Below are 22,500 nucleotides of genomic sequence, written 5' to 3'. Positions count from 1 at the left end.
CAGGGGTACCGGTACAGAGTCAATGTGGAGGCTATATACAGGGGGTACCGGTACAGAGTCAATGTGGAGGCTATATACAGGGGGTACCGGTACAGAGTCAATGTGGAGGCTATATACAGGGGGTACTGGTACAGAGTCAATGTGGAGGCTATATACAGGGGGTACCGGTACAGAGTCAATGTGGAGGCTATATACAGGGGGGTACCGGTACAGAGTCAATGTGGAGGCTATATACAGGGGGTACCGGTACAGAGTCAATGTGGAGGCTATATACAGGGGGTACCGGTACAGAGTCAATGTGGAGGCTATATACAGGGGGTACCGGAACAGAGTCAATGTGGAGGCTATATCCAGGGGGTACCGGTACAGAGTCAATGTGGAGGCTATATATAGGGGCTACCGGTACAGAGTCAATGTGGAGGCTATATACAGGGTATTATGGTACAGAGTCAATGTGGAGGCTATATACAGGGGATCCCGGTACTGAGTCAATGTGGAGGCTATATACAGGGGGTACCGGTACAGAGTCAATGTGGAGGCTATATACAGGGGGTACCGGTACAGAGTCAATGTGGAGGCTATATACAGGGGGTACCGGTACAGAGTCAATGTGGAGGCTATATACAGGGGGTACGGGTACAGAGCCAATGTGGAGGCTATATACAGGGGGTACTGGTACAGAGTCAATGTGGAGGCTATATACAGGGGGTACCGGTACAGAGTCAATGTGGAGGCTATATACAGGGGGTGCCGGTACAGAGTCAATGTGGACGCTATATACAGGGGGTACAGAGTCAATGTGGAGGCTATATACAGGGGGGTACTGGTACAGAGTCAATGTGGAGGCTATATACAGGGGGTACCGGTACAGAGTCAATGTGGAGGCTATATACAGGGGGTACCGGTACAGAGTCAATGTGGAGGCTATATACAGGGGGTACCGGTACAGAGTCAATGTGGAGACTATATACAGGGGGTACCGGTACAGAGTCAATGTGGAGGCTATATACAGGGGGTACCGGTACAGAGTCAATGTGGAGGCTATATACAGGGGGTACCGGTACAGAGTCAATGTGGAGGCTATATACAGGGGGTACCGGTACAGAGTCAATGTGGAGGCTATATACAGGGGGTACCGGTACAGAGTCAATGTGGAGGCTATATACAGGGGGTACCGGTACAGAGTCAATGTGGAGGCTATATACAGGGGGTACCGGTACAGAGTCAATGTGGAGGCTATATACAGGGTATTATGGTACAGAGTCAATGTGGAGGCTATATACAGGGGATCCCGGTACTGAGTCAATGTGGAGGCTATATACAGGGGGTACCGGTACAGAGTCAATGTGGAGGCTATATACAGGGGGTACCGGTACAGAGTCAATGTGGAGGCTATATACAGGGGGTACCGGTACAGAGTCAATGTGGAGGCTATATACAGGGGGTACTGGTACAGAGCCAATGTGGAGGCTATATACAGGGGGTACTGGTACAGAGTCAATGTGGAGGCTATATACAGGGGGTACCGGTACAGAGTCAATGTGGAGGCTATATACAGGGGGTACCGGTACAGAGTCAATGTGGAGGCTATATACAGGGTATTATGGTACAGAGTCAATGTGGAGGCTATATACAGGGGATCCCGGTACTGAGTCAATGTGGAGGCTATATACAGGGGGTACCGGTACAGAGTCAATGTGGAGGCTATATACAGGGGGTACCGGTACAGAGTCAATGTGGAGGCTATATACAGGGGGTACCGGTACAGAGTCAATGTGGAGGCTATATACAGGGGGTACTGGTACAGAGTCAATGTGGAGGCTATATACAGGGGATCCCGGTACTGAGTCAATGTGGAGGCTATATACAGGGGGTACCGGTACAGAGTCAATGTGGAGGCTATATACAGGGGGTACCGGTACAGAGTCAATGTGGAGGCTATATACAGGGGGTACCGGTACAGAGTCAATGTGGAGGCTATATACAGGGGGTACGGGTACAGAGCCAATGTGGAGGCTATATACAGGGGGTACTGGTACAGAGTCAATGTGGAGGCTATATACAGGGGGTACCGGTACAGAGTCAATGTGGAGGCTATATACAGGGGGTGCCGGTACAGAGTCAATGTGGACGCTATATACAGGGGTACAGAGTCAATGTGGAGGCTATATACAGGGGGGTACTGGTACAGAGTCAATGTGGAGGCTATATACAGGGGGTACCGGTACAGAGTCAATGTGGAGGCTATATACAGGGGGTACCGGTACAGAGTCAATGTGGAGGCTATATACAGGGGGTACCGGTACAGAGTCAATGTGGAGGCTATATACAGGGGGTACCGGTACAGAGTCAATGTGGAGACTATATACAGGGGGTACCGGTACAGAGTCAATGTGGAGGCTATATACAGGGGGTACCGGTACAGAGTCAATGTGGAGGCTATATACAGGGGGTACCGGTACAGAGTCAATGTGGAGGCTATATACAGGGGGTACCGGTACAGAGTCAATGTGGAGGCTATATACAGGGGGTACCGGTACAGAGTCAATGTGGAGGCTATATACAGGGGGTACCGGTACAGAGTCAATGTGGAGGCTATATACAGGGGGTACCGGTACAGAGTCAATGTGGAGGCTATATACAGGGTATTATGGTACAGAGTCAATGTGGAGGCTATATACAGGGGATCCCGGTACTGAGTCAATGTGGAGGCTATATACAGGGGGGTACCGGTACAGAGTCAATGTGGAGGCTATATACAGGGGGTACCGGTACAGAGTCAATGTGGAGGCTATATACAGGGGGTACCGGTACAGAGTCAATGTGGAGGCTATATACAGGGGGTACGGGTACAGAGCCAATGTGGAGGCTATATACAGGGGGTACTGGTACAGAGTCAATGTGGAGGCTATATACAGGGGGTACCGGTACAGAGTCAATGTGGAGGATATATACAGGGGGTACCGGTACAGAGTCAATGTGGAGGCTATATACAGGGGGTGCCGGTACAGAGTCAATGTGGAGGCTATATACAGGGGGTACAGAGTCAATGTGGAGGCTATATACAGGGGGTACTGGTACAGAGTCAATGTGGAGGCGAAATATACAGGGGGTACCGGTACAGAGTCAATGTGGAGACTATATACAGGGGGTACCGGTACAGAGTCAATGTGGAGGCTATATACAGGGGGGTACTGGTACAGAGTCAATGTGGAGGCTATATACAGGGGGTACCGGTAAAGAGTCAATGTGGAGGCTTTATACAGGGGGTACCGATACAGAGTCAATTTGGAGGCTATATACAGGGGGTACCGGTGCAGAGTCAATGTGGAGGCTATATACAGGGGGTACCGGTACAGAGTCAATGTGGAGGCTATATACAGGGGGTACGGTACAGAGCCAATGTGGAGGCTATATACAGGGGGCACCGGTACAGAGTCAATGTGGAGGCTATATACAGGTGGTACCGGTACAGAGTCAATGTGGAGGCTATATACAGGGGGTACCGGTACAGAGTCAATGTGGAGGCTATATACAGGGGTACCGGTACAGAGTCAATGTGGAGGCTATATACAGGGGGTACAGAGTCAATGTGGAGGCTATATACAGGGGGTACCGGTACAGAGTCAATGTGGAGGCTATATACAGGGGGTACCGGTACAGAGTCAATGTGGAGGCTATATACAAGGGGTACCGGTACAGAGTCAATGTGGAGGCTATATACAGGAGGTACTGGTACAGAGTCAATGTGGAGGCTATATACAGGGGGTACCGGTACAGAGTCAATGTGGAGGCTATATACAGGGTTTTATGGTACAGAGTCAATGTGGAGGCTATATACAGGGTGTACCGGTACAGAGTCAATGTGGAGGCTATATACAGGGGGTACCGGTACAGAGTCAATGTGGAGGCTATATACAGGGGGTGCCGGTACAGAGTCAATGTGGAGGCTATATACAGGGGGTACAGAGTCAATGTGGAGGCTATATACAGGGGGGTACTGGTACAGAGTCAATGTGGAGGCGAAATATACAGGGGGTACCGGTACAGAGTCAATGTGGAGACTATATACAGGGGGTACCGGTACAGAGTCAATGTGGAGGCTATATACAGGGGGGTACTGGTACAGAGTCAATGTGGAGGCTATATACAGGGGGTACCGGTAAAGAGTCAATGTGGAGGCTTTATACAGGGGGTACCGATACAGAGTCAATTTGGAGGCTATATACAGGGGGTACCGGTGCAGAGTCAATGTGGAGGCTATATACAGGGGGTACCGGTACAGAGTCAATGTGGAGGCTATATACAGGGGGTACGGGTACAGAGCCAATGTGGAGGCTATATACAGGGGGCACCGGTACAGAGTCAATGTGGAGGCTATATACAGGTGGTACCGGTACAGAGTCAATGTGGAGGCTATATACAGGGGGTACCGGTACAGAGTCAATGTGGAGGCTATATACAGGGGTACCGGTACAGAGTCAATGTGGAGGCTATATACAGGGGGTACAGAGTCAATGTGGAGGCTATATACAGGGGGTACCGGTACAGAGTCAATGTGGAGGCTATATACAGGGGGTACCGGTACAGAGTCAATGTGGAGGCTATATACAAGGGGTACCGGTACAGAGTCAATGTGGAGGCTATATACAGGAGGTACTGGTACAGAGTCAATGTGGAGGCTATATACAGGGGGTACCGGTACAGAGTCAATGTGGAGACTATATACAGGGGATACCGGTACAGAGTCAATGTGGAGACTATATACAGGGGGTACCGGTACAGAGTCAATGTGGAGACTATATACAGGGGGTACCGGTACAGAGTCAATGTGGAGGCTATACACAGGGGGTACCGGTACAGAGTCAATGTGGAGACTATATACAGGGGGTACCGGTACAGAGTCAATGTGGAGACTATATACAGGGGGTACCGGTACAGAGTCAATGTGGAGACTATATACAGGGGGTACCGGTACAGAGTCAATGTGGAGACTATATACAGGGGGTACCGGTACAGAGTCTATGTGCGGGGGCACCGGTTAGTTGAGGTAATTGAGGTAATATGTACATGTAGGTAGAGTTAAAGTGACTATGCATAGATAATAAACAGAGTAGCAGCGGCGTAAAAAAGGGGTCTGGGTAGCCCTTTGATTAGCTGTTCAGGAGTCTTATGGCTTTGTGACATCGGCTGATGTAAAAAGGGCTTTATAAATAAATTTCATTGATTGATGGTTTAGAAGCCTTTTGGACCTAGACTTGGCGGTCCGGTACCGCTTGCTGTGCGGTAGCAGAGTGATCAGTCTATGGCTAGGGTGGCTGGAATCGTTGGCAATTTTTGACAATAGGCTTTGTCGTGCCCTCTTTGCGACTGTCTTAGTGTGTTTGAACATGATAGTTTGTTGGTGATGTGGACACCAAGGAACTTGAAGCTCTCAACCTGCTCCACTACAGCCCCATCGATGAGAATGGGAGCGTGCTCGGTCCTCCTTTTCCTGTAGTCCACAATCAGCTACTTTGTCTCACTCACGTTGAGGGAGAGGTTGTTGTCCTGGCACCACACGGCCAGGTCTCTGACCTCCTCCCTATAGGCTGTCTCATCGTTGTCGGTGATCAGGCCTACCACTGTTGTGTTGTCAGCAAACGTAATGATGGTGTTGGAGTCCTGCTTAGCCATGCAGTCGTGGGTGAACAGGGAGTACAGGGGACTGAGCACACACCCCTGAGGAGCCACCGTGTTGAGGATCAGCGTGGCGGATGTGTTGTCACCTACCCTCACCACCTGGGGGCGGCCCGTCAGGAAGTCCAGGATCCAGTTGCACAGGGAGGTGTTTAGTCCCAGGGTCCTTAGCTTAGTGATGAGCTTTGAGGGCACTATGGTGTTGAACGCTGAGCTGTAGTCAATGAATAGCATTCTCACATAGGTGTTCCTTTTGTCCAGGTGGGAAAGGGCAGTGTGGAGTGCAATAGAGATTGCATCATCTGTGGATCTGTTGGGGCGTTATGCAAATTGTAGTGGGTCTAGGGTTTCTGGGATAATGGTGTTGATGTGAGCCATGACCAGCCTTTCAAAGAACTTCATGGCTACAGACGTGAGTGCTACGGGTCTGTAGTCATTTAGACAGGTTACCTTAGTGTTCTTGGGCACAGGCACTATGGTGGCCTGTTTGAAACATGTAGGTATTACAGACTCAGACAGGGAGAGGTTCAAAATGTGTGATCACGGAGAACGTGATCACACAGTCGTCCGGAACAGCTGGTGCTCACATGCATGCTTCAGTGTTATTTGCCTCGAGCGAGCATAGAAGTAGTTTAGCTCATCTGGTAGTCTCGTGTCACTGGGCAGCTCGTGGCTGTGCTTCCCTTTGTAGTCTGTAATAGTTTGCAAGTCCTGCCACATCTGACGAGCATCAGAGCCGGTGTAGAAGGATTCGATCTTAGTCCTGTATTGATGCTTTGCCTGTTTGATGGTTCATCTGAGGGCATAGCGGGATTTCTTATTAGCTTCTGGGTTACAGTCCCAGCTGTAGCCTTTAGGTCAGTTCGGATGTTGCCTGTAATCCATGGCTTCTGGTTGGGGTATGTACGTACGGTCACTGTGCGGATGACATCATCGATGCACTTATTGATAAAGCCAGTGACTGATGTGGTGTACTCCTCAATGCCATTGGAGGAATCCCGGGAACATATTCCAGTCTGTGCTAGCAAAACAGTCCTGTTGTTTAGCATCTGCTTCATCTGACCACGTTTTTAGAGTCACTGGTGCTTCCTGCTTTAGTTTTGTTTGTAAGCAGGAATCAGGGGGTTAAAATTATGGTCAGATTAGCCAAATTGAGGGCAAGGGAGAGCTTTGTACACGTCTCTGTGTCATAGCTTCAGTCATAGTTTCAGTTAATTCACAGTTTCAGTCACAGTTTCAGTTCAGTCATAGTTTCAGTCATAGTTTCAGTCATAGTTTCAGTTCATTCAATGTTTCAGACATTGTTTCAGTTCAGTCATAGTTTCAGTTATAGTTTCATTCATAGTTTCAGTTCAGTCATAGTTTGGTCATAGTTTCAGTCATAGTTTCAGTCATAGTTTCAGTCATAGTTTCAGTTCAGTCATAGTGTCAGTCATAGTTTCAGTCATAGCTTCAGTTCAGTCATAGTTTCAGTCATAGTTTCAGTTCAGTCATAGTTTCGTTTCAGTCATAGTTTCAGTCATAGTTTCAGTTCAGTCATAGTTTCAGTCATAGTTTCAGTTCAGTCATAGTTTCAGTCATAGTTTCAGTCATAGCTTCAGTTCAGTCATAGTTTCAGTTCAGTCATAGTTTCAGTCATAGTTTCAGTCATAGTTTCAGTCATAGCTTCAGTTCAGTCATAGTTTCAGTCATAGTTTCAGTCATAGTTTCAGTTCAGTCATAGTTTCAGTCATAGTTTCAGTTCAGTCATAGTTTCAGTCATAGTTTCAGTTCAGTCATAGTTTCATTGTCACGTCCTGACCAGTAATAGGGGTTATTTGTATTGTAGTTTGGTCAGGACGTGGCAGAGGGTGTTGGTATTGTCGTTTGGTCAGGACGTGGCAGAGGGTGTTTGTATTGTAGTTTGGTCAGGACGTGGCAGAAGGGTGTTTGTATCGTAGTTTGGTCAGGACGTGGCAGAGGGTGTTTGTATTGTCGTTTGGTCAGGACGTGGCAGGGGGTGTTTGTATTGTCGTTTGGTCAGGACGTGGCAGGGGGTGTTTGTTTTATGTGGTTTGGTCAGGACATGGCAGAGGGTATTTGTTTTATGTGGTTCGGGGTGGTGGTTTGTTTAGAAGGGTGTTTGATTCATTATGTCCGTGTTTTGGGTTATGTTCTATGTTTTTTGTATTTCTACGTTCTCTCTAGTTTAGTATTTCTATGTCTAGGTAATTATGTGTTGGACTCTCAATTGGAGGCAGGTGTTTTTAGTTGCCTCTGATTGAGAGTCCTATATATAGGTATGTGTTGGTATTAGTGTTTTGGTGGGAGATTGTTTCTGTGTGTAGCTCCAAGCCTTACAGGACTGTTATTAGTCGTTGTTTCTTTGTTGTTGTGTACGTGTTTATTTTTGGTTTCACCTTCTTCTTCGCCAACTAAATAAAGAAGAAGAAGAAGAGTGCACATTTCCCCCGCTGCGTCTTGGTCCGTTTTATCCGACGGCAACCGTTACATTCAGTCATAGTGAGTAGTCTAGAGGTCATTCAAAGTTCAGATACATTTCTTATTGAGTTAATACCAGGGGCTTTCCCAAACAGACACACACCCGCACACGAGCACGTGAGAGAGAACGACAGAGAAAGAGGAGAGAAACACAGAGAGAGACAGACAGACAGACAGACAGACAGACAGACAGACAGACAGACAGACAGACAGACAGACAGACAGACAGACAGACAGACAGACAGAGAGGGAGGGAGAGACAGAGGGACAGACAGACAGACAGACAGACAGACAGACAGACAGACAGACAGACAGACAGACAGACAGACAGACAGACAGACAGACAGACAGACAGACAGACAGACAGGGGGCGTCACCTCAAAGGCCTGGAAGCTGAGTCCTACGTTGTATCCCTGGGCGACGGTGATCCTCCAAACACACTCTTTAGACGGACGGTAGTCATCTGGATAGTTAGGAGACTGGATCTGCCCCTGGTCTCTCAGGATCTCTCCCCCACAGATAGCTACAGGGGGGAGGGGGAGGGAGGAGAGGGGAGGAGAGGGGGAGGGAGAGGAGAGGGGGAGGAGAGGGGGAGAAGAGAGGAGGGAGGAGAGAGGAGAGGGAGGGAGGAGGGGAGGGAGAGAGAGGAGGGAGGGGGAGAGGAGAGGGGAGGGGAGGGAGAGAAGAGAGGAGGGAGGAGAGAGGAGAGGGGAGGGGAGGGAGGGAGGCGAGAGGAGAGGAGAGGAGAGGGGAGGGAGGAGAGGAGAGGTGGAGGGAGAAATTAATGCATTTATATTTATTTGATATGAGAATCACAAATAAAATGTGTGTGTGTGTGTGTGTCTGTGTGTGTGTGTGTGTCTCTGTGTGTGTGTGTGTGTGTGTGTGTGTCTGTGTGTGTGTGTGTCTCTGTGTGTGTGTGTGTGTGTGTGTGTGTGTGTGTGTGTGTGTGTGTGTGTGTGTGTGTGTGTGTGTGTGTGTGTGTGTGTGTGGTACCTTCGTAAACAGCAGTGAATCCCTTGCCCACCCAGTTGCTGCTGCTTCGGAACTCAATCCACATCCGGCTCTCTGACGAGACCATACCCTCAGGGCCCTGATCCCCACAGAACCTCCCTACACACACACACACACACACACACACACACACACACACACACACACACACACACACACACACACACACACACACACACACACACACACAGAGACACACACACACACACACACACAAAGCAATCATTTGAATTACAAGTCAGACATACACACACATAAACAAATGAATACAACACACACTCTCTCTCTCTCTCTCTCTCTCTCTCTCTCTCTCTCTCTCTCTCTCTCTCTCTCTCTCTCTCTCTCTCTCTCTCTCTCTCTCTCTCTCTCTCTCTCTCACCCAGCAGTGGGGCCTTCCTCCAGAATCCATCTCTAACTTCTATGTAGTCATACCAACACAGAGAGCTCTTATACAGGTCCATAGTGGTGAAGTTTAGAACAATCTGGGGGGAGAGAGAGAGGTGGGGGAGAGCGAGAGGGGGAAGGAGGTGGGGGGAGAGAGAGAGAGGTGGGGGAGAGAGGGGGGAGAGAGAGAGGTGGGGGAGAGCGAGAGGGGGAAGGAGGTGGGGGGAGAGAGAGAGAGGTGGGGGAGAGAGGGGGAGAGAGAGAGAGAGAGAGAGAGAGGTGGAAGGAGGTGGGGTTCAGTCAATAAAAGTGTGTCAGCAACACTCTTTATTGGCTACGCTGCACATTTAGCCAGTAGCTACTTTAACAGTCTACCTCTGTGTGTTTACCATCTCCCCCATATCTCTGTGTGTTTACCATCTCTCCCCCATATCTCTGTGTGTTTACCATCTCTCCCCCATATCTCTGTGTGTTTACCATCTCTCTCCCATATCTCTGTGTGTTTACCATCTCCCCCATATCTCTGTGTGTTTACCATCTCTCCCATATCTCTGTGTGTTTACCATCTCTCCCCTATATCTCTGTGTGTTTACCATCTCTCCCATATCTCTGTGTGTTTACCATCTCTCCCCATATCTCTGTGTGTTTACCATCTCTCCCCATATCTCTGTGTGTTTACCATCTCTCCCCCATATCTCTGTGTGTTTACCATCTCTCCCATATCTCTGTGTGTTTAACTTCTCCCCCATATCTCTGTGTGTTTAACTTCTCCCCCATATCTCTGTGTGTTTACCATCTCTCCCCTTCTCTCTCCCATATCTCTGTGTGTTTACCATCTCTCCCCCATATCTCTGTGTGTTTACCATCTCCCCCATATCTCTGTGTGTTTACCATCTCTCCCCTTCTCTCTCCCATATCTCTGTGTGTTTACCATCTCTCCCCCATATCTCTGTGTGTTTACCATCTCTCCCATATCTCTGTGTGTTTAACTTCTCCCCCATATCTCTGTGTGTTTACCATCTCTCCCATATCTCTGTGTGTTTAACTTCTCTCACCCATATCTCTGTGTGTTTACCATCTCTCCCCCATATCTCTGTGTGTTTACCATCTCTCCCATATCTCTGTGTGTTTACCATCTCTCCCCCATATCTCTGTGTGTTTACCATCTCCCCTATATCTCTGTGTGTTTAACTTCTCTCCCCCATATCTCTGTGTGTTTACCATCTCTCCCCCATATCTCTGTGTGTTTACCATCTCTCCCCCATATCTCTGTGTGTTTACCATCTCTCCCCCATATCTCTGTGTGTTTACCATCTCTCCCCCCATATCTCTGTGTGTTTACCATCTCTCCCCCATATCTCTGTGTGTTTACCATCTCTCCCCCCATATCTCTGTGTGTTTACCATCTCTCCCCCATATCTCTGTGTGTTTACCATCTCCCCCATATCTCTGTGTGTTTACCATCTCTCCCCCATATCTCTGTGTGTTTACCATCTCTCCCCCATATCTCTGTGTGTTTACCATCTCTCCCCCATATCTCTGTGTGTTTACCATCTCTCCCCCATATCTCTGTGTGTTTACCATCTCTCCCCCATATCTCTGTGTGTTTACCATCTCTCCCCCATATCTCTGTGTGTTTACCATCTCTCCCCCATATCTCTGTGTGTTTACCATCTCTCCCCCATATCTCTGTGTGTTTACCATCTCTCCCCCATATCTCTGTGTGTTTACCATCTCTCCCCCATATCTCTGTGTGTTTACCATCTCTCCCCCATATCTCTGTGTGTTTACCATCTCTCCCCCATATCTCTGTGTGTTTACCATCTCTCCCCCATATCTCTGTGTGTTTACCATCTCCCCCATATCTCTGTGTGTTTACCATCTCTCCCCCATATCTCTGTGTGTTTGTACCTTCTCTCCCGGGGTGACCGAGACCCTCCAGACACAGTGTGTATACGAGGGGTAACCGTTGGGGTAACCGGGCGACGAAAAGTTACCTGTCGACTCCTGTAGTGTCTCTCCGCATGCTACACACACACACAACACACACACACACACACACACACACACACACACACACACACACACACACACACACACACACACACACACAACACACACACACACACACACACACACACAGACACAGAGAGAGAGAGAGAGCCATTGGTATAAGCTGTAAAGACCGTTTCCACTTCTACTGTTTAAACCCAAATTCAAATTCATGCATCTTTATTGGCATGAAAAACATTCTATCAATATTGCCAAAAAATTACAAATAATCATATAAATGGTGTTAAAATGTAATAAAAATAATAACAATAACAACAATAAAATAGTAACAGTAGAAAAATAATACATCTAAAAGGCTAAACATGAAGAATGAAACACCCTCTCCCTCCATCTCTCCCTCCATCTCTCCCTCCATCTCTCCCTCCATCTCTCCATCTCTCCCTCCATCTCTCCCTCCATCTCTCCCTCCATCTCTCCATCTCTCCATCTCTCCCTCCATCTCTCCCTCCATCTCTCCCTCCATCTCTCCCTCCATCTCTCCCTCCATCTCTCCCTCCATCTCTCCCTCCATCTCTCCCTCCATCTCTCCCTCCATCTCTCCCTCCATCTCTCCCTCCATCTCTCCATCTCTCCCTCCATCTCTCCCTCCATCTCTCCCTCCATCTCTCCTATCTCTCCCTCCATCTCTCCCTCCATCTCTCCCTCCATCTCTCCCTCCATCTCTCCCTCCATCTCTCCCTCCATCTCTCCTATCTCTCCCTCCATCTCTCCCTCCATCTCTCCCTCCATCTCTCCCTCCATCTCTCCCTCCATCTCTCCCTCCATCTCTCCCTCCATCTCTCCCTCCATCTCTCCCTCCATCTCTCCCTCCATCTCTCCCTCCATCTCTCCCTCCATCTCTCCCTCCATCTCTCCCTCCATCTCTCCCTCCATCTCTCCCTCCATCTCTCCCTCCATCTCTCCCTCCATCTCTCCATCTCTCCCTCCATCTCTCCCTCCATCTCTCCCTCCATCTCTCCCTCCATCTCTCCCTCCATCTCTCCCTCCATCTCTCCCTCTCTCCCTCCATCTCTCCCTCCATCTCTCCCTCCATCTCTCCCTCCATCTCTCCCTCCATCTCTCCCTCCATCTCTCCCTCCATCTCTCCCTCCATCTCTCCCTCCATCTCTCCCTCCATCTCTCCCTCCATCTCTCCCTCCATCTCTCCCTCCATCTCTCCCTCCATCTCTCCCTCCATCTCTCCCTCCATCTCTCCCTCCATCTCTCCCTCCATCTCTCCCTCCATCTCTCCCTCCATCTCTCCCTCCATCTCTCCCTCCATCTCTCCATCTCTCCCTCCATCTCTCCCTCCATCTCTCCCTCCATCTCTCCCTCCATCTCTCCCTCCATCTCTCCCTCCATCTCTCCATCTCTCCCTCCATCTCTCCCTCCATCTCTCCCTCCATCTCTCCATCTCTCCCTCCATCTCTCCCTCCATCTCTCCCTCCATCTCTCCCTCCATCTCTCCCTCCATCTCTCCCTCCATCTCTCCCTCCATCTCTCCATCCATCTCTACCTTCATCTCTCCCTCCATCTCTCCCTCCATCTCTCCCTCCATCTCTCCCCTCCATCTCTCCCTCCATCTCTCCCTCCATCTCTCCCTCCATCCCTCCATCTCTCCCTCCATCTCTCCATCTCTCCTCCATCTCTCCTCATCTCTCCCTCCATCTCTCCCTCCATCTCTCCATCTCTCCCTCCATCTCTCAACTCCCTCCATCTCTCCCTCCATCTCTCCCTCCATCTCTCCCTCCATCTCTCCCTCCATCTCTCCCTCCATCTCTCCCTCCATCTCTCCCTCCATCTCTCCATCTCTCCCTCCATCTCTCCCTCCATCTCTCCCTCCATCTCTCCTCCATCTCTCCATCTCTCCCTCCATCTCTCCCTCCATCTCTCCCTCCATCTCTCTCCATCTCTCCCTCCATCTCTCCCTCCATCTCTCCCTCCATCTCTCCCTCCATCTCTCCCTCCATCTCTCCCTCCATCTCTCCATCTCTCCCTCCATCTCTCCCTCCATCTCTCCCTCCATCTCTCCCTCCATCTCTCCCTCCATCTCTCCATCTCTCCCTCCATCTCTCCATCTCTCCTCCATCTCTCCCTCCATCTCTCCCTCCATCTCTCCCTCTCTCCATCTCTCCCTCCATCTCTCCCTCCATCTCTCCATCTCTCCCTCCATCTCTCCCTCCATCTCTCCCTCCATCTCTCCATCTCTCCCTCCATCTCTCCCTCCATCTCTCCCTCCATCTCTCCCTCCATCTCTCCCTCCATCTCTCCTATCTCTCCCTCCATCTCTCCTATCTCTCCCTCCATCTCTCCATCTCTCCCTCCATCTCTCCCTCCATCTCTCCCTCCATCTCTCCCTCCATCTCTCCCTCCATCTCTCCTATCTCTCCCTCCATCTCTCCCTCCATCTCTCCATCTCTCCCTCCATCTCTCCCTCCATCTCTCCCTCCATCTCTCCCTCCATCTCTCCCTCCATCTCTCCCTCCATCTCTCCCTCCATCTCTCCATCTCTCCCTCCATCTCTCCATCTCTCCCTCCATCTCTCCATCTCTCCCTCCATCTCTCCCTCCATCTCTCCCTCCATCTCTCCCTCCATCTCTCCCTCCATCTCTCCCTCCATCTCTCCATCTCTCCCTCCATCTCTCCCTCCATCTCTCCCTCCATCTCTCCCTCCATCTCTCCCTCCATCTCTCCCTCCATCTCTCCCTCCATCTCTCCATCTCTCCCTCCATCTCTCCCTCCATCTCTCCCTCCATCTCTCCTCCATCTCTCCCTCCATCTCTCCCTCCATCTCTCCCTCCATCTCTCCCTCCATCTCTCCCTCCATCTCTCCCTCCATCTCTCCCTCCATCTCTCCATCTCTCCCTCCATCTCTCCCTCCATCTCTCCCTCCATCTCTCCCTCCATCTCTCCTCCATCTCTCCCTCCATCTCTCCCTCCATCTCTCCCTCCATCTCTCCCTCCATCTCTCCCTCCATCTCTCCATCCATCTCTCCCTCCATCTCTCCATCTCTCCCTCCATCTCTCCCTCCATCTCTCCCTCCATCTCTCCCTCCATCTCTCCCTTCATCTCTCCCTCCATCTCTCCCTCCATCTCTCCCTCCATCTCTCCATCCATCTCTCCCTCCATCTCTCCCTCCATCTCTCCCTCCATCTCTCCCTCCATCTCTCCCTCCATCTCTCCATCTCTCCCTCCATCTCTCCCTCCATCTCTCCATCTCTCCCTCCATCTCTCCCTCCATCTCTCCCTCCATCTCTCCCTCCATCTCTCCCTCTCTCCCTCCATCTCTCCCTCCATCTCTCCCTCCATCTCTCCCTCCATCTCTCCATCCATCTCTCCCTCCATCTCTCCATCCATCTCTCCCTCCATCTCTCCCTCCATCTCTCCCTCCATCTCTCCCTCCATCTCTCCCTTCATCTCTCCCTTCATCTCTCCCTCCATCTCTCCCTTCATCTCTCCCTCCATCTCTCCATCCATCTCTACCTTCATTCTCTCCCTCCTCTCCCTCCATCTCTCCATCCATCTCTCCATCCATCTCCCCTCCATATCTCCATCCATCTCTCCCTCCATCTCTCCCTCCATCTCTCCCTCCCTCCATCTCTCCCTTCATCTCTCCCTCCATCTCTCCATCCATCTCCCTCCATCTCTCCCTCCCTCCATCTCTCCCTTCATCTCTCCCTCCATCCATCTCTCCATCCATCTCTCCCTCCATCTCTCCATCCATCTCTCCCTCCATCCATCTCTCCCTCCATCTCTCCATCTCTCCCTCCATCTCTCCATCTCTCCCTCCCTCCATCTCTCCCTTCATCTCTCCCTCCATCCATCTCTCCCTTCATCCATCTCTCCCTCCATCCATCTCTCCCTCCATCTCTCCCTCCATCTCTCCCTCCATATCTCCTTCTCTCCCTCCATCTCTCCCTTCATATCACTTTCCATCCCTCCATCTCTCCCTTCATCTCTCCATCCATCTCTCCCTCCATCTCTCCCTTCATCTCTCCCTTCATCCCTCCATCTCTCCATCCATCTCTCCATCCATCTCTCCCTTCATCCCTCCATCTCTCCCTCCATCTCTCTCTCCCTCCCTCCCTCCCTCCCTCCGTCTCTCCCTCCATCTCTCCATCTCTCCATCCATCTCTCCCTCCATCTCTCCCTCCTTCTCTCCCTCCATCTCTCCCTCCATCTCTCCCTTCATCTCTCCCTCCATCTCTCCCTCCATCTCTCCCTTCATCTCTCCCTCCATCTCTCCCTCCCTCCCTCCCTCCCTCCCTCCCTCCCTCCCTCCCTCCCTCCCTCCCTCCCTCCCTCCCTCCCTCCCTCCCTCCCTCCATCTCTCCCTTCATATCACTTTCCATCCCTCCATCCATCTCTCCATCCATCTCTCCCTCCATCTCTCCCTTTATATCACTTTCCATCCCTCCATCCATCTCTCCTTCAATCTCTCAGTCCATCTCTCCATCCCTCCATCCTCTCTCCCTCAATCTCTCAGTCTATCTCTCCTTCTCTCCCTCCATCTCTCCCTCAATCTCTCAGTCCATCTCTCCTTCTCTCCCTCCATCTCTCCCTCAATCTCTCAGTCCATCTCTCCTTCTCTCCCTCCATCTCTCCCTCAATCTCTCAGTCCATCTCTCCCTCCATCTCTCCATGTCTCCATCCATCTCTCCCTTCATCTCTCCATCCATCTCTCCCTCCATCTCTCAGTCCATCTCTCCTTCTCTCCCTCCATCTCTCCCTCCATCTCTCCATCCATCTCTCCATCCATCTCTCCCTCCATCTCTCCCTCCTTCTCTCCCTCCATCTCTCAGTCCATCTCTCCTTCCATCTCTCAGTCCATCTCTCCCTCCATCTCTCCTTCTCTCCCTCCCTCCATCTCTCCCTCCGTCTCTCCCTCCATCTCTCCCTCCATCTCTCCCTCCATCTCTCCCTTTATATCACTTTCCATCCCTCCATCCATCTCTCCTTCAATCTCTCAGTCCATCTCTCCTTCTCTCCCTCCATCTCTCTCGTAGTGAGATGAGTCACATGTGCCGTCCTCTCCCATCATGCATGCTGTTTTTACCCAGAGTGCCCTAGGGCCCGGCTCATCTGTCAGTTGTCACGTATGACCTCATAAGAACTACAGCTGGGTCCACCACACTCATACACGCATGCAAGTACTCACACACACATCTTATACACAGACATCAGGACAGTATGTGCAGATGTTGAGCCAAAGTTGCTTCAATAGACTGTCAGAATAGAATGTCAGAACAGAAAGTCAGAATAGAATGTCAGAATAGAATGTCAGAATAGAATGTTAGAATTACATTTACATTTACATTTAAGTCATTTAGCAGACGCTCTTATCCAGAGCGACTTACAAAATGGTAATAGAATAGAATAGAATGTTAGAATAGAATGTCAGAATAGAATGTCAGAATAGAATGTTAGAATAGAATGTCAGAACAGAAAGTCAGAATAGAATGTCAGAATAGAATGTTAGAATAGAATGTCAGAATAGAATGTCAGAATAGAATGTTAGAATAGAATGTCAGAATAGAATGTTAGAATAGAATGTTAGAATAGAATGTCAGAATAGAATGTTATAATAGAATATTACAATAGAATTGCAGAATAGAATATTATAATAGAATGTTAGAGTATAATGTTACAATAGAATGTTTGAATAGAAAGTCAAAATAGAATGTTACAATAGAATGTTATAATTGAATGTTAGAATATAATGTTAGAATATAATGTTACAATAGAATGTTACAATAGAATGGCAGAATAGAATGTTAGAATAGAATGTTAGAATAGAATGTTATAATACAATGTTACAATAGAATGTCAGAATAGAATGTCAGAATAGAATGTTAGAATAGAATGTTAGAATAGAATGTTAGAATAGAATTTTAGAATAAAATGTTACAATAGAATGTTACAGTAGAATGTCAGAATAGAATGTTAAAATAGAATGTTAGAATAGAATGTTAAAATAGAATTTCAGAATAGAATGTCAGAATAGAATGTTAGAATATAATGTTAAAATAGAATGTTAGAATAGAATGTCAGAATAGAATGTTAGAATAGAATGTTAGAATAGAATATTACTGTAGAATGTTAGAGTAGAATGTCAGAATAGAATGTTAGAATAGAATGTTAGAATAGAATGTCAGAATAGAATGTTAGAACAGAATGTTAGAATAGAATGTTAGAATAGATTGTTAGAATAGAAAGTTGCAAAAAAGGTCCAGCTGCCAGGACCACAAAGACAAATTCCGTCTAGACACCGTTTCCCTGGAGCAGTGGTTCCCGTATAGTCCCGTACCCCTTCAGAGATTCAGCCTCCAGCTGTACCCAGTCTAGCACCAGGGTCAGCACACTCTCAAATGCTGTTTTTTTTAACATCATTGTAAGCCTGCCACACACACACACACACACACACACTATACGATACATGTATTTAACATAAGAATGAGTGTAAGTTTTTTGTCACAACCCTGCCGCGGGAGAGCGTGATCACACAGTCATCCGGAACAGCTGATGCTCTCATGCATGCCTCAGTGTTACTTGCCTCGAAGCGAGAATGGAAGTTATTTAGCTCGTCTGGTAGGCTCGTGTCACTGGGCAGCTCGCGGCTGTGCTTCCCTTAGTACTTTCTGTAACGGTTTGCAAGCCCTGCCACATCCGACGAGCGTCGGAGCCGGTGTAGCACGATTCGATCTTAGTACTGTGTTGAAGGTTTGCCTGTTTGATGGCTCGTCGGAGGGCATAGCGGGATTTCTTATAAGCTTCCTGGTTAGAGTCCCGCTCCTTGAAAGCGGCAGCTCTACCCTTTAGCTCAGTGCGAATGTTGCCTGTAATCCATGGCTTCTGGTTGGGGTATGTACGTACAGTCACCGTGGGGACAACGTCATCGATGCACTTATTGATGAAGCTAGGGTTAGGGTTAAGGGTTAGGGGTTAAGGGTTAGGGGTTAGGGGTTTAGGGTTAGGGTTAGTTTGAGGGTTAGGGGGTTGGGGTAAAGGGTTAAGGGTTAGTTTGAGGGTTAAGGTTTAGGGTTAAGGGTTAGTTTGAGGGTTAAGGGTTAAGGGTTAAGTGTTAGGGTTAGTTTGAGGGTTAGGGGTAAAGGGTTAAGGTTAAGGGTTAGGGTTAGGTTTATGGGAAAATAGGACATTGAATGGGAATACATGTTTTGGTCCCCACTTGGATAGTAAAACCAGTGTGTGTTTTGAGTTCACACACATTCAGAGGCATCATTCATCACTGAAAGAGGGAAGAACACATGACATCACGGTCTCTGTGGAACCTGATTGGCTGGAGGGAGGAAACGCATCACGGTCTCTGTGGAACCTGACTGGCTGGAGGGAGGAAACGCATCACGGTCTCTGTGGAACCTGACTGGCTGGAGGGAGGAAACGCATCACGGTCTCTGTGGAACCTGATTGGCTGGAGGGAGGAAACGCATCACGGTCTCTGTGGACCCTGACTGGCTGGAGGGAGGAAACGCATCACGGTCTCTGTGGAACCTGATTGGCTGGAGGGAGGAAACGCATCACGGTCTCTGTGGAACCTGATTGGCTGGAGGGAGGAAACGCATCACGGTCTCTGTGGAACCTGATTGGCTGGAGGGAGGAAACGCATCACGGTCTCTGTGGAACCTGATTGGCTGGAGGGAGGAAACGCATCACGGTCTCTGTGGAACCTGATTGGCTGGAGGGAGGAAACGCATCACGGTCTCTGTGGAACCTGATTGGCTGGAGGGAGGAAACGCATCACGGTCTCTGTGGAACCTGATTGGCTGGAGGGAGGAAACGCATCACGGTCTCTGTGGAACCTGACTGGCTGGAGGGAGGAACGCATCACGGTCTCTGTGGAACCTGATTGGCTGGAGGGAGGAAACGCATCACGGTCTCTGTGGAACCTGACTGGCTGGAGGGAGGAAACGCATCACGGTCTCTGTGGAACCTGATTGGCTGGAGGGAGGAAACGCATCACGGTCTCTGTGGAACCTGATTGGCTGGAGGGAGGAAACGCATCACGGTCTCTGTGGAACCTGACTGGCTGGAGGGAGGAAACGCATCACGGTCTCTGTGGAACCTGATTGGCTGGAGGGAGGAAACGCATCACGGTCTCTGTGGACCCTGACTGGCTGGAGGGAGGAAACGCATCACGGTCTCTGTGGAACCTGACTGGCTGGAGGGAGGAAACGCATCACGGTCTCTGTGGAACCTGATTGGCTGGAGGGAGGAAACGCATCACGGTCTCTGTGGAACCTGATTGGCTGGAGGGAGGAAACGCATCACGGTCTCTGTGGAACCTGATTGGCTGGAGGGAGGAAACGCATCACGGTCTCTGTGGAACCTGATTGGCTGGAGGAGGAAACGCATCACGGTCTCTGTGGAACCTGACTGGCTGGAGGGAGGAAACGCATCACGGTCTCTGTGGAACCTGATTGGCTGGAGGGAGGAAACGCATCACGGTCTCTGTGGAACCTGACTGGCTGGAGGGAGGAAACGCATCACGGTCTCTGTGGAACCTGATTGGCTGGAGGGAGGAAACGCATCACGGTCTCTGTGGAACCTGATTGGCTGGAGGGAGGAAACGCATCACGGTCTCTGTGGAACCTGACTGGCTGGAGGGAGGAAACGCATCACGGTCTCTGTGGAACCTGATTGGCTGGAGGGAGGAAACGCATCACGGTCTCTGTGGAACCTGATTGGCTGGAGGGAGGAAACGCATCACGGTCTCTGTGGAACCTGATTGGCTGGAGGGAGGAAACGCATCACGGTCTCTGTGGAACCTGATTGGCTGGAGGGAGGAAACGCATCACGGTCTCTGTGGAACCTGATTGGCTGGAGGGAGGAAACGCATCACGGTCTCTGTGGAACCTGATTGGCTGGAGGGAGGAAACGCATCACGGTCTCTGTGGAACCTGATTGGCTGGAGGGAGGAAACGCATCACGGTCTCTGTGGAACCTGATTGGCTGGAGGGAGGAAACGCATCACGGTCTCTGTGGAACCTGATTGGCTGGAGGGAGGAAACGCATCACGGTCTCTGTGGAACCTGATTGGCTGGAGGGAGGAAACGCATCACGGTCTCTGTGGAACCTGACTGGCTGGAGGGAGGAAACGCATGACGGTCTCTGTGGAACCTGATTGGCTGGAGGGAGGAAACGCATCACGGTCTCTGTGGAACCTGACTGGCTGGAGGGAGGAAACGCATCACGGTCTCTGTGGAACCTGATTGGCTGGAGGGAGGAAACGCATCACGGTCTCTGTGGAACCTGATTGGCTGGAGGGAGGAAACGCATCACGGTCTCTGTGGAACCTGACTGGCTGGAGGGAGGAAACGCATCACGGTCTCTGTGGAACCTGATTGGCTGGAGGGAGGAAACGCATCACGGTCTTTGTGGACCCTGACTGGCTGGAGGGAGGAAACGCATCACGGTCTCTGTGGAACCTGACTGGCTGGAGGGAGGAAACGCATCACGGTCTCTGTGGAACCTGATTGGCTGGAGGGAGGAAACGCATCACGGTCTCTGTGGAACCTGATTGGCTGGAGGGAGGAAACGCATCACGGTCTCTGTGGAACCTGATTTGCTGGAGGGAGGAAACGCATCACGGTCTCTGTGGAACCTGATTGGCTGGAGGGAGGAAACGCATCACGGTCTCTGTGGAACCTGATTGGCTGGAGGGAGGAAACGCATCACGGTCTCTGTGGAACCTGACTGGCTGGAGGGAGGAAACGCATCACGGTCTCTGTGGAACCTGATTGGCTGGAGGGAGGAAACGCATCACGGTCTCTGTGGAACCTGACTGGCTGGAGGGAGGAAACGCATCACGGTCTCTGTGGAACCTGATTGGCTGGAGGGAGGAAACGCATCACGGTCTCTGTGGAACCTGATTGGCTGGAGGGAGGAAACGCATCACGGTCTCTGTGGAACCTGACTGGCTGGAGGGAGGAAACGCATCACGGTCTCTGTGGAACCTGATTGGCTGGAGGGAGGAAACGCATCACGGTCTCTGTGGAACCTGATTGGCTGGAGGGAGGAAACGCATCACGGTCTCTGTGGAACCTGATTGGCTGGAGGGAGGAAACGCATCACGGTCTCTGTGGAACCTGATTGGCTGGAGGGAGGAAACGCATCACGGTCTCTGTGGAACCTGATTGGCTGGAGGGAGGAAACGCATCACGGTCTCTGTGGAACCTGATTGGCTGGAGGGAGGAAACGCATCACGGTCTCTGTGGAACCTGATTGGCTGGAGGGAGGAAACGCATCACGGTCTCTGTGGAACCTGATTGGCTGGAGGGAGATTTTAAGCCACACACACACACACACACACACACACACACACACACACACACACACACACACACACACACACACACACACACTCACTCACACTCACACACACACACACACACACACACACACACACACACACACACACACACACACACACACACACACACACACACACACACACACACTCACACCTACCGGGGCATCTGTAGAGCTTGCTGGCCTGAGTAATGTCTCCTTTACTGAGTCTGGTCCTCTGGCCAATGGCAGGACGGATACCATTCTCATCTCTAGATGGGAGGATGGTGTCTAGAAACATACCTCTGGAGGAAGGAGGGAGGGAGGGAGGGAGGGAGGGAGGGAGGGAGGGAGGGAGGGAGGGAGGGAGAGAGAGGGAGAGGGAGAGGGAGAGGGAGAGGGAGAGGGAGGGGAGAGGGAGAGGGAGAGAGATGAAATTACATTTCTGCATGAAAGGAGCCCAAGGGTTCTAGGTGTGTGTGTGTGTGTGTGTGTGTGTGTGTGTGTGTGTGTGTGTGTGTGTGTGTGTGTGTGTGTGTGTGTGTGTGTGTGTGTGTGTGTGTTACCGTGAGAAGGTGTTCCTA

General features: G+C 50.3%; 1 pseudogene; it reads right to left on the bottom strand.

The window, feature by feature from the left end:
• The window catches only part of LOC123740018 (dorsal-ventral patterning tolloid-like protein 1), a 43,623-nt pseudogene that overhangs the window by 10,056 nt on the left and 11,067 nt on the right, over positions 1 to 22,500 (bottom strand).

The sequence above is a fragment of the Salmo salar genome, unplaced genomic scaffold (assembly GCF_905237065.1).
Source record: "Salmo salar unplaced genomic scaffold, Ssal_v3.1, whole genome shotgun sequence".
In the NCBI taxonomy this organism is placed as follows: domain Eukaryota; kingdom Metazoa; phylum Chordata; class Actinopteri; order Salmoniformes; family Salmonidae; genus Salmo; species Salmo salar.
Note: the sequence above shows the minus strand (reverse complement) of the source record. Positions and strands in the feature narration are given on the sequence as shown.